Source organism: Jaculus jaculus, chromosome 8 (genome assembly GCF_020740685.1).
Source record: "Jaculus jaculus isolate mJacJac1 chromosome 8, mJacJac1.mat.Y.cur, whole genome shotgun sequence".
NCBI classification, from domain to species: domain Eukaryota; kingdom Metazoa; phylum Chordata; class Mammalia; order Rodentia; family Dipodidae; genus Jaculus; species Jaculus jaculus.
Window position 1 is genome coordinate 7,522,954 of NC_059109.1, and position 11,940 is coordinate 7,534,893.

Genomic DNA, 11,940 nt, shown 5'->3' on the forward strand with positions numbered 1-11,940 from the left:
CCGCTAGGCCATCTCTCCAGCCCTATTTTTATTTTTTTGAGGTAGGGTCTCACTGTAGCCCAGGCTGACCAGGAACTCACTCACTCTCTGTAGACCCAGGCTGGCCTCCAACTCACAGCGACCCACCTACCTCTGCCTCCTGAGTGCTAGGATTAAAGGCATGCGCCATCATGCCAGGCCTCTGTCTGTCTTTTTCCCCCTCTCTCAAATAAGTAAATAAATAAGGATGGAGAGATGGCTTAGCAGTTAAGGCGCTTGCCTGCAAAGCTTAAGGACCCAGGTTAGATTCCCCAGGACCCATGTAAGCCAGATGCACAAGGTGGAGTATGTGTCTGGAGTTCATTTGTAGTGGCTGGAGGCCCTAGCATGCCCATTCTCTCTCTCTCAAATAAATAAAATCACATAAAACTATTCAAGTAGATAAATTTTAAAAAGAAACCAGGTGAAAGGAGAGAACCAACATGGCAAGATTGCCTTCTGACCTCCGCACACATGCCTTGATGTGTACACACCATACGCACATATCAAACATACACACACAATAAAAAAAAAATGTGCCTTTAGCTGGGTGTGGTGGCGCACACCTTTAATCCCAGCACTCAGGAGGCAGAGGTAGGAGGAGCACCGTGAGTTTGAGGCCACCCTGAGACTCCATAGTGAATTCCAGGTCAGCCTGGGCTAGAGTGAGACCCTACTTTGGAAAACCAAAAAAAAAAAAAAAAGAAGTGACTGTGCACATATGCACTTAAATCTTTATACAGTTTCTGATGTTCCTAGAATGAACCTCCTTTACCCCCTGCAGACCCCTGCAAGGTGAGTCCTGGCTCGAAGACTCTTCAGACATGTTGGCATGGAGAGGATGTTGACATGGTGCTCCTGCAGGCTGGACTCCAAGGAGAGAAAGATGAAATGCCAGGTGTGAGGAGACATGCACCGAGGCAAATGGAAATGGCCACAGATTTGTGTCTTGCCCCAAGAAGTTTGTTTTTTTTTTTTTTTTTGAGCGTGTGTGTACAGTATGCATCATGTGTGATGCGATAGTCTTTGGTATACACACATATGTCTGTAGATGCATGCACTCCATGTGTCTATGTGTGGAGGCCAGAGAGGAGCTTCTGGTGCCCTCCTCCATGGCTCATGTGGACACTTGCTTGAGATGGAAACCTCTCACTCCACTCCAAGCTGTTCCTTATTTTCTCCAGTCAGTGAGCCCTAGCAAGTCCCAGTCTCGGCCCCTCGCAAATTATGGTTATAGACATGTGTCTCCACGACAAGCTTTAAAAACATTATTTATTTGAGAGAGAGAAAGAGGCAGATAAATAGAGGGAGAGAGAGAGAGAGAGAGAGAATGGGCATGCCACTGCAAATGAACTCCAGATGCATATGCCACCTTGCACCTCTGGCTTTACGTGAGTACTGGGGAATTGAACCTGGGTCCTTAGGTTTCGCAGGCAAGCACTATATCTGAGAGAAAGAGAGAGGAAGAGACAGAGAGAATGGGCGCGCCAGGGCCTCCAGCCACTGCAAACGAACTCCAGGCGCATGTGCCCCCTTGTGCATTTGGCTTATGAGGGGCCTGAGGAATTGAACCAGGACCTTAGGCTTTGCAGGCAAATGCCTTAACCACTAAGCCATCTCCCCAGCCTGCTGTGGCCAGCTTTTACATAGGTGCTTTGTGGGCTGTTTGCAGAAGGCAGTCCCCCTCTAGAATTTGGTGTGAATGGGTATTTGTTTCTCCCCCTCTGTGGAGCCCTCTGCTCCCCTCTGTGCCTCTCCCCCAGCTTGCCTCCTCACCCCCACCACCCCTGGTTGCCTCATTGAGTCCCAATATCCAACACCTACAGCATCAGCATCTGGCTCAGTGTGAGCTGCTCCCAAGAGGGATGAAAGACATAAAGATCTTAGAGACAATTGGCCAAGTGTTCACCAAATGGACAAGGGCTTAAGGACTGGCTGGGAGGGGGGGCGGAGGAGGGAGGAGGGCGAAGAGGGTGCCAAGGGGAAGAAGGAACTGGGATTCCTGGAATTTCTGCCTCCCACACCAATGTCCAAGAGGGAGCCCAGCAATAAACAGAACTTGGCACCCACAGGACTTTGTCCCTAGTCTTGGAACACGTGAAAACCCTAGAGAAGTGATCTTTATTAGTCAGGAGTAGCTGCCTACCAGGGAAATTTCCTAGGACGGTGGAGAACTGTGTACGCTGGAGGCAGCAGACAGAAAAGGATCCAGGGCCACTGAGGTCCCTTACTAGACAAAAGTCCTTCCTGAGCAGTGCTCGGTGGTGCACGCCTTTAATCCCAGCACTCAGGAAGCAGAGGTATGAAGATTGCTGTGAGTTCGAGGCCACCCTGAGACTACATAGTGAATTCCAGGTCAGCCTGGGCTAGAGTGAGATCCTACCTCCAAAAAAAAGTCCTTCTTGGATGAAGGAGGAGATGCTGAGCCCACCTTAGAATGCAGCCTGCTCACCCCTCCTCCCGGTATCAGAGAACCATGTACCCATGATGCCCTAATGCCCTGGAGTGACTGGCAGTGCCCACCCACACCTCCCACAGAAGAGAGACAAGCAGACTTTATATGACCCTAAGGGAAGGACCTCACACCACTTTAGATCCAGCAAGGGAATAGTCAATAAGCTCTCCTTTGCAAAACTCCTGACTTCAAGGATGTGGCCTCTCCCTGATATATACAAATAAATAAAAATATTGCTAAAAATATTTCTAGCTGAGTGTGGTGCATGCCTTTAATCCCAGCACTCGGGAGGTAGAGGTAGGAGGAACGCTGTGAGTTCAAGGCCAGCCTGAGACTACAGAATGAATCCCAGGTCAGCCTGGAATGAAGCGAGACCCTACCTTGAAAAAAAACAAAAGCAAAATTATTTTTTCTAGGAACCAGGCATGTACACACAGTACTTGTCTATAATTCCAGCGCTTAGGAGGTAGAGGCCGAAGGATCAGGAGTTCAAGGTCAACCTCAGCTACACAGTGAGTCTCAATAAAATAAAAAACAGGGCTGGAGAGATGGGTTAGCAGTTAAGGCACTTGCCTGCAAAGCCTAAGGACCTGGGTTCATTTCCCAGATCCCACATAAGCCAGACAAGGTGGCGCATGCGTTTGGAGTTTGTTTGAAGTGGCTGATGGTCCTGACATACCTATTCTCTCTCTCTCTCTCTCTCAAATAAATAAATAATATATCTTTAAAACAAAAACAAAAATAAAAAACCCTCAACAAACTAAGACTGCTCAAAGATATATACATCTATGAAAATGTCACAGGAAACCCACTGTTTTGTAAGTAGCTTACAATAACAATAAAGAAGAAAAGTATGACTTTATATAACTCATAAATATCTCACACTATAATAATGTAAAACTAAAAGTGGTAGCTAACATCTTTTTTTTTCCAAACAGATCACTAAGAGAACAGGCTTGAAGTCTTGCTGTAAGTAAATGATAAGTATGTGAGGTAATGTGTATGCTAATTGCCTGCATTTAGCCATTCCACAATGTACACATATTTCACAACAGTATATTGTTATACTATAAATATGCCTAAATTGGTCAATTAAAAGAATAAAAAGCAGAGCCGGGCGTGGTGGCGCATGCCTTTAACCCCAGCACTCAGGAGGCAGAGGGAGGAGGATCACCGTGAGTTCAAGGCCACCCTGAGACACCATAGTGAATCCCAGGCTGATCAGCCTGGGCTAGAGGGAGACCCTACCTCGAAAAAAGTAAAATAAAAAGTCCTCTTTGCAGCCCGTTCATCACTCATGTACTTCCAGCTTCTGGCGAGTTCCCTCATCTTGGCCCGACTTGGTTAGAGAACCCCTTCACCCCCACTTCCCATGTGAGCTTTTTACCCCCTCCTGCCCTTCATATGTCAGAGCTCTTTGCACTTTCTTTTCTTTCCTGTTTTTCTCTTTATGATTTTTTCTGGGCCCACCACGTGGGATTTCAGACCATGTGGGTGTATTCATTTTCCTTCCCTTGGTTCTGTACTGCCCTCAATAAATACAATAGATTAATAATTAAAAAAAGAAAAACCAATAAAATATTCACAAGTCAACTAATGAAAAGCAAGAAGAAAAATCAGTAGTGTTTAAAAAAAATAAAATTTAGCCGGGCGTGGTGGCGCACGCCTTTAATCCCAGCACTCGGGAGGCAGAGGTAGGAGGATCGCCGTGAGTTCGAGGCCAGCCTGAGACTCCATAGTGAATTCCAGGTCAGTCTGGGCCAGAGTGAGACCCTACCTCGAAAAACCAAAAAAATAAAAAATAAAATAAATAATAAAATAAAATAAAATTTGCCAGGCATGGTGGCACACACCTTCAATCCCAGCATTTGAGAGGCAGAAGTAGGAGGCTCTCTGTGAATCCCTGAGACTCCATAGTGAATTCCAGGTCAGCCTGGCCTAGAGTGAGACCCTACCTCGGAAAAGAAAATGCATGTGTTTCTTCATTCAGCTCTTCATTTCACTTACTCTGGTTTTGTTTAATGGGGTCTTTTTTTTTTTTTTTTTTTTTTTGAGTCAGGGATCATAGGCATGAGATACCATGTTCCCTTCCCTTTCTCTCTCTTAGCACTTAACCTTGCGTTCCTGATTCTCCTCCCTCCATCTCCCAAGAGTGGGGATTTTAGGCCTGTACACCAGGCCTGGCTACCAGCTGGCTTTTTCTTTTTTCCTTTTCATATTTTATTTATTTATGAGAGAGAAAGAGGCAGAGAGAAAGAGAAAGCGAGACAGAGAGAGAATGGGCGCTCCAGGGCCTCCAGCCACTTGCACATGACCTCCAGACACATGTGCCACCTGTGCATCTGGCTTTACATGGGTACCAGGGAAGCAAGTCATTAAGCTCTGAAGACAAGTGCCCTAGCCACTGAGTCATTTCTCCAGACCCTCTTTATCTCAGTAAAGACAAAGTTCAGGTAATTTTTTAAATTATTTTATTTTTATTTATTTATTTGCAAGCAGAGAGAGAAGGAAGGGGTAGAGAGAAGAGGGACAGAGAGAATGGGCATGCCAGGGCCTCCGGCTGTTCAAACAAACTCCAAAATCCTGTACCACTTTGTGCATCAGCCTTTACATGGGTACTGGGGAATCGAACCCAAGCCATCAGGCTTTGTAAACAAGCCCCTTAACTGCTGAGCTATTTCTCCAGCCACCACCACCCCACCCCAGCAGGCTTTTTAAAATTTATTTATTTGACAGAGAGAAAGAGAGAGAGCATAGCTTAGCCAGGGCTTCCAGCCACTGCAAACAAACTCCAGACATGTGTGCCGTCTTGTGCATCTGGCTAACATGGGTTCCTGGGGAATCAAACCTGGGTCCTTTGGCTTAGCAGGCAAATAAATGCTTTAATCGCTAAGCCATCCCTCCAGCACCCCAGCAGGCTTTTTTATTTTTTATTTTATTTTATTTATTTATTTATTTGAGAGCGACAGACACAGAGAGAAAGACAGATAGAGGGAGAGAGAGAATGGGCACGCCAGGGCTTCCAGCCTCTGCAAAGGAACTCCAGACGCGTGCGCCCCCTTGTGCATCTGGCTAACATGGGACCTGGGGAACCGAGCCTCGAACCGGAGTCCTTAGGCTTCACAGGCAAGCGCTTAACCGCTAAGCCATCTCTCCAGCCCCTTTTTTATTTTTTAAAAGAGAAAATTGCTCTTGCTTCACCTTGGGGAACAAGTCTAGAGAGTAGTGGGGGACAAGAGATCAAGAAACTCAGGTATCACCAAGACAGAGCCGGGGAGAGGCCAGCCACGTGGTAACGGCTGTCCTCTCCCAAAGGAACCACCTTGCCCAGCTCCTGAGCCCGCGCTGCCAAGAGCAAGAGCCATGGTGGAGAGCTTGTCACTGAGACAAGCGTGCCAGTGGAGCTAGGGGTGAGACAGGAACCGGGGAAGACAGGACTGGCCCTCTGGACAGAGCGCTGGCCCCCGAAACAGTCAATTACACAGGCTGAGTCACAGCCCAGGCCAAAGCTTAAGAAAACAAACAGGAACATGGAGGGAGGCAGACGGGCTAGAAATGGATGATTCGGCATAGCAAGAGTCACCGGCTGGGGCTAATTGAGTTGTCTCTCAGCTCACACAGAGGCTGCGGTCACTTGTCATTCAGGATGCGTCCTCGCTCCGCGGTGGGCAGGTGAGTCAGTGGGAACAGGGATTGGATTAACAGAGATTCAGTCGCACCGCAGCTGTGACCAGAGGGCAGGGTGTGCCTGTGAGGCAAACCTTCCTTCTCACTTGGGCAGCCTGGGTCCCAGACACCCTGTTTATCCCAGATGCCTTCCACTGCACCCCACATCTCTCCATTTGGGGCTATGACTTTGGGTGATAGCCCATGGCCACGTCCAAGGTTGTTTTTGTTTCAAAATGTTCCTTCCACAGAAGCATATTCAGTGCCTAAGAACTTGTTGCTTTTTTTTTTTTTTTTTTGGTATTTTCTAAGTAGGGTCTTAGTCTAGCCAAGGCTGACCTGGCACTGATTTTATATCCCCAGGATAGCCTCGAACTCACAGTGGTCCTCCTACCTCTGCCTCCCCAGTGCTGGAATTAAAGGCATGAGCCGCCATGCCCGGTTTACCTGTTGCAAAATTTTCACTCCTTTTTAGTATTGAGGGTTAGAGAGCGTCTTGACAGAGAGAGCGGTGCAATTTGGAATAGTCTAAAACAGGGGACGGGTCCTTTTTTGTTGTTGTTTTGTTTTGTTTTTCAAGGTAGGGTCTCAATCTAGCCCAGGCTGACCTGAAATTCACTATGTAGTCTCAGGGTGGCCTCGAACTCACAGCGATCCTCCTACCTCCCGAGTGCTGGGATTAAAGGCACATGCCACCACACCTGGCTATTTTTTCCTTCCTTTCTCCCTCTCTCCCTTCTTTCCTCCTTTCATTTGGTATCTGTGTGCACATGTGTGTGAGTGTGTGGTATGTGTAGTATGTGCACATGTGTGTGTGTGTGTGTGTGTGGATGCACACATCTCCCTGGCACCTCTACAGAGGTCAGAGGAGACTATCGGGCGTCCGCTCCTGTCACTCACCCGCTTTATTTCCTTGAAACCGTGTCTCTTTCTAAACCCAGAGCTGGTATCATTGGCCAGACTAGCTGAGCAAGGAGGCCTGGCTCTGACTCTGCAGTCTCTGCCTGGGCTGGGTTATGAGGACGTGTGGACATGCCTAGCTGTTTACAGGGGTGCTGGGGGAATCAAACTCAGGCTGGCTCAAGCCTTGAATGCTTGAGTGTTTTTATCCACGGAGCCAGATCCTCAGCTTCTTCCTCCATTAGGGGGGACGTGTAGCCCAATACAGGGTCTCAAGTAGCCCAGGATGGTCTTGAACATACTCCTTAGCTGAGAATACCTTGCACTTCTGATCCTCCTGCCTCCACCACCTGAATGCCGGGATTCAAAGTGTGCTGGAGATTGAACGCAGGGCTCCATGCATGCTTCACAAGCATTCTGTCAGCTGCTCTACATCCCAGCACCAGCCCCTACTTCTTTTTAAAGTTAGCATACAAAGTAGTAGGTTTCATTAAGGCATTTCCTTCCTTTCTTTCTCCCTCCTTCCCTCCTTTCTTCCTTTCCTTTCCTTTCCTTTCCTTTCCTTTCCTTTCCTTTCCTTTCCTTTCCTTTCCTTTCCTTTCCTTTCCTTTCCTTTCCTTTCCTTTCCTTTCCTTTCCTTTCCTTTCCTTTCCTTTCCTTTCCTTTCCTTTCCTTTCCTTTCCTTTCCTTTCCTTTCCCTGGTAGTCCAGGTTGACCTAGAATTCAATATGTGGTCTCAGGTTGTCCTCAAACTCACCACAATCCTCCTACCTCTGCCTCCCGAGTGCTGGGATTAAAGGTGTGTCCCACCATGCCCAGCATAAATATTTTTATTTATTTATTCGCAAGTAGAGAGACAGAGAGGAATTAGACAAAGACAGAGGGCCTCTAGCCACTGCAAATGAATTCCTCATGCATGCACCGTTTTGTGCATCTGGCTTTACATGAGCACCGGGGAATCAAACCATGGTCATTAGGCTTTGTAGGCAATTGCCTTAACTGCTAAGCCATTTCTCCAGCCCAACTCAACAGATATTTTGTTTTAAAGATTTTTTTTGTTTATTTTTACTTATTATTTGAGAGTGACACACACACACACACACACACACAGAAAGAGAGGAGAGAGAATGGGCACACCAGGGCCTCCCACCGCTGAAAATGAACTCCAGATACATGTGTGACCTTGTGCATCTGGCTAATATGGGTCCTGGGGAATCAAGCCTTGAACCGGGGTCCTTAGGCTTCACAGGCAAGCGCTTAACCACTAAGCCATGTCTCCAGCCCCTCAGTAGGTTTTCTATAAGCAGCAATGGCATCTGCAAATCACTGTTTGCAGAGGCTTTAGGAACACTCACGGGCTCTGCAAGTAAACAGCTATGTATTTTAAAAAATGTTTTATTTATTTATTTGGAAGAGAGGCAGAGAGAAAGAGAGAGAGAGAAAATGGGTGCACCAGGTCCTCTAATCACTGCAAATGAACTCCAGATGCACGGGCCACTCTATGCATCTGGCTTTTATGTGGGTACTTGGGACTTGAACCCAGGCCGTCATGCTTTGCAAGCAAGCACCTTTAACCCCTGAGACATCTCTCTAGTCCCAGCTGTGTATTTTAACATGTAAATTCATGGTTTTAAAACAATTACAAACTCTAGGCTCTGCAAACACAAATGCCTCCCGTAAACTATGGAGTCTGTGAACAGCTATAGGCTTTGCAAAAAAAAAAGTCGCAATCCTCCCCCGACCCCCCAGATACCTGCCCTTTGCAAGCAGGTCCTACACATAGCTAGTCTCTGAGGAGAGCTGGGCAATAAAAACACAATCCTAAACTGGGTGTGGTGGTGCATGCCTTTAAGCCCAGCACTTGGGAGGCAGAGGTGGAAAGATCTCTGTGAAATTCGAGGCCACCCTGAGACTACATAGTGAATTCCAGGTCAGCATGGGCTAGAATGAGACCCTACCTCAAAACAAAACAAAGAGCTAAAAAGAAAAACACAATCCTCTTATTATAGGTGCAAACTCAAGGAGGCTATTAGAGCTCTTTGGAAACTGATCCTCATTTATTCTGTCCACAAGCAAATATATAAAGGTGGGAAGGGGTGGGAAAAAGACAAGTAAATGTTGCAAGTAAAGAATTTCATGGGGCTGGAGGGATGCCTTAGCGGTTAAGGCCTTTGCCTGAAAAGGCAAAGAATCCTGGTTCAATTCTCCAGGACCCACATGTGGAGCCTTGGAAGAGGATGTGGACAGATAAAATTAAATCAGCAGCGTGGTGTGGCGGCAACACCTTTAATCCCAGCACTAAGGAGGCTGAGGTAGCAAGGTCACTGTGAGTTTGAGGCCAGCCTGAGAGTACGTAGTGAATTCCAAGTCAACCTAGGCTAGAGCAAGACTCTACCTCGAAAAACAAAACAACCAAATGGCCGTATATTAACACTACTCTCACTTTTGGTAAGCTTCTCTCTTCAGATGGCAGTGACCTCTGGGATGACTCAAAAGGCACCATAGTGGTGAGAAGAAGTGACAGAGGAGTGATCAGCACTGAAACATCTCTATCACACCTTCCAAGGTTTAGAGTCCATTGCCAAAGAGGTGGCAGAAATAATGTAAGAGCCAAAGGAAGGGTAGGACTCCTTACAATGTCTTCTTCCAGACACAAAATGGCCTGGATATCCATGACCTCACAGTGCCTGGCACTACCTACACAAGATACACATAATAGGAGGAAAAGATGATGGCATCAAAACAAAAGAGAGACTGACTGAGAGGGGGAGGGGATACGATGGAGAGTGGAGCTGTGAAGGGGAAAGTGGGAGGAGGGAATTGTGTCGTCTACGATTATGAAGTCGTCAATAAAACGAAACCAGCAGTCACTCAGGGAGCCATTTTCAGGTGTCAGCATGGTGCCAGACACAATGGTCCCTGAGGATTTGTGGAAATCCCAACAGCCCTGGGCCTTTTGGCCATTCTGAATACCTGCATACAGCTCAGATTTATTTCTTCCTGAGTCATGTTTACTGTGGACTTGGCTAATGCCCTGGATTAGCTGCTGCCATAAAAGCCATTATGACCTACTGAGGACTGTAGGAAAGGTGATTGACACCTCTGCTAAGGAAGCTGGCATCAGGCCCAGGACAGTCTTTATAAGAACAGAGGCACTTTAAGTGCGAAGAGTGGATCAGAGTGTATGCATGGGGAGGAGGGCTGGAGAGACTGCTCAGTGGTTAGGGCACTTGCCTGCGATGCTTAAAGACCGGGGTTTGATTCCCCAGTGCCCATGTAAATAAAGCCCCGTGCTCAAAGTGGCACATACGTCTGGAGTTTGCTTGTGGTGGCTGGAGGACCTGGAGCGCCCATTCTCTCTGTCTCTCTCTGCTTGGAAATAAACAAATAAATATTTTTTTTTTTAAAGGAACTGTATACATTACACTAACTCAGTACATGATCCCTACATGCTCCTGTGCGCTCTTGTATGTCCTTGAAAGCATAAGAAACATGGCAGATGCTGTCTGGCTGAAAGTATATACTATGCTCACCAAACTGCCCAGTAAACACTTCTCTTAATGTTCCTACCCATATATTAATGCTACTCTCACTTTTGGTTAGAGAAGCTTCTCTTCTCAGATGGCAGTGACCTTGGGATGACTCAGAAGGCACCATGGTGCTGAGAAGAAGTGACAGAGGAGTGCTCAGCACTGAAATATCTCTATCACACCTTCTAAGGCTCAGGGTCCATTGTGGAAGAGGTGGCAGAAAGAATGTAAGAGCCAAAGGAAGGGTAGAACTCCTTACAACGTGCTCCCCCAGACACAAAATGGCCTGGATATCCATGTCCTCACAGTGCCTGACACTACCTACACAAGACCATCATAATAGGAGGAAAAGGTCATGACATCAAAATAAAAGAGACTGATTAAGAGGGGGAGGGGATATGATGGAGAGTGGAGTTTCAAAGGGGAAAGTAGGGGGAGGGAGGAAATTACCATGGGTTTTTGTCTACAATTATGGAAGTTGTCAATAAAAAAAGTAAATTAGAAACAAAAAGAAACATGTCAGAAATACGGAAGCCTTGTTGCTACTTGACTGGCACATAGCTGTCCTTCCCAATAGAGCTACAAGGGCGAAGATCTTTTGTTGTTGTTTCTGAGGTAGGGTCTCCCAGTAGCCCAAGCTGACCTAGAATTCACGATGTCGTCTCAGGGTGGCCTTGAACTCATGCAGATCCACCTACCTCTGCCTCTCAAGTGCTAGAATTAAAGGGTGCGCCACCACACGTGGCAATTTATTGATTTTTGAGCTCAGATTGGCCTACAACTCACTAGTAGCCAGGGGCGTCCTTGAACTCCCGATCCTCCTTGCCTCCACGTCCCAAGTGCTGAGATCACTGGAGTGCTGATACCATACGCGGTCCCTCTCTGTTAATATAACAGGCATTTATTAAGCCTCTACTGGATGCCACCCGCAGTGCTACGAGCTAGATGTATACTTTGAGAGCAAAACAGACGAGATACTAAAGTCAGGCAAGGTGGCACATTCCTGTCATCCTGGAAGACTGAGGCAGGAGGAATGGTGAGTTTGAGGTCTAACTGGATTACATAACGAAATCCAGTCTGCGGCGGGGGGTGAGGGGGGCCTAGCAAAGTAAACAAATGGCAGATGGCTTCACCATTGGGCTAAAGAGATGGCTTAGCTATTAAGGCGCTTGCTTGCAAAGCCAAAGGACCCAGGTTCAACTCCCCGGGACCCACGTAAGCCAGAAGCACAAGGTGATACATGCATCTGGAGTTTGCTGGTGTGCCCATTCTCTCTCTCTCTTAAATAAATAAATGGGGGAAAAAAAATGTCTAAAAAGATATATCTGAACCGGGTGTGGTGGCGCACGCCTTTAATCCCAGCACTCGGGA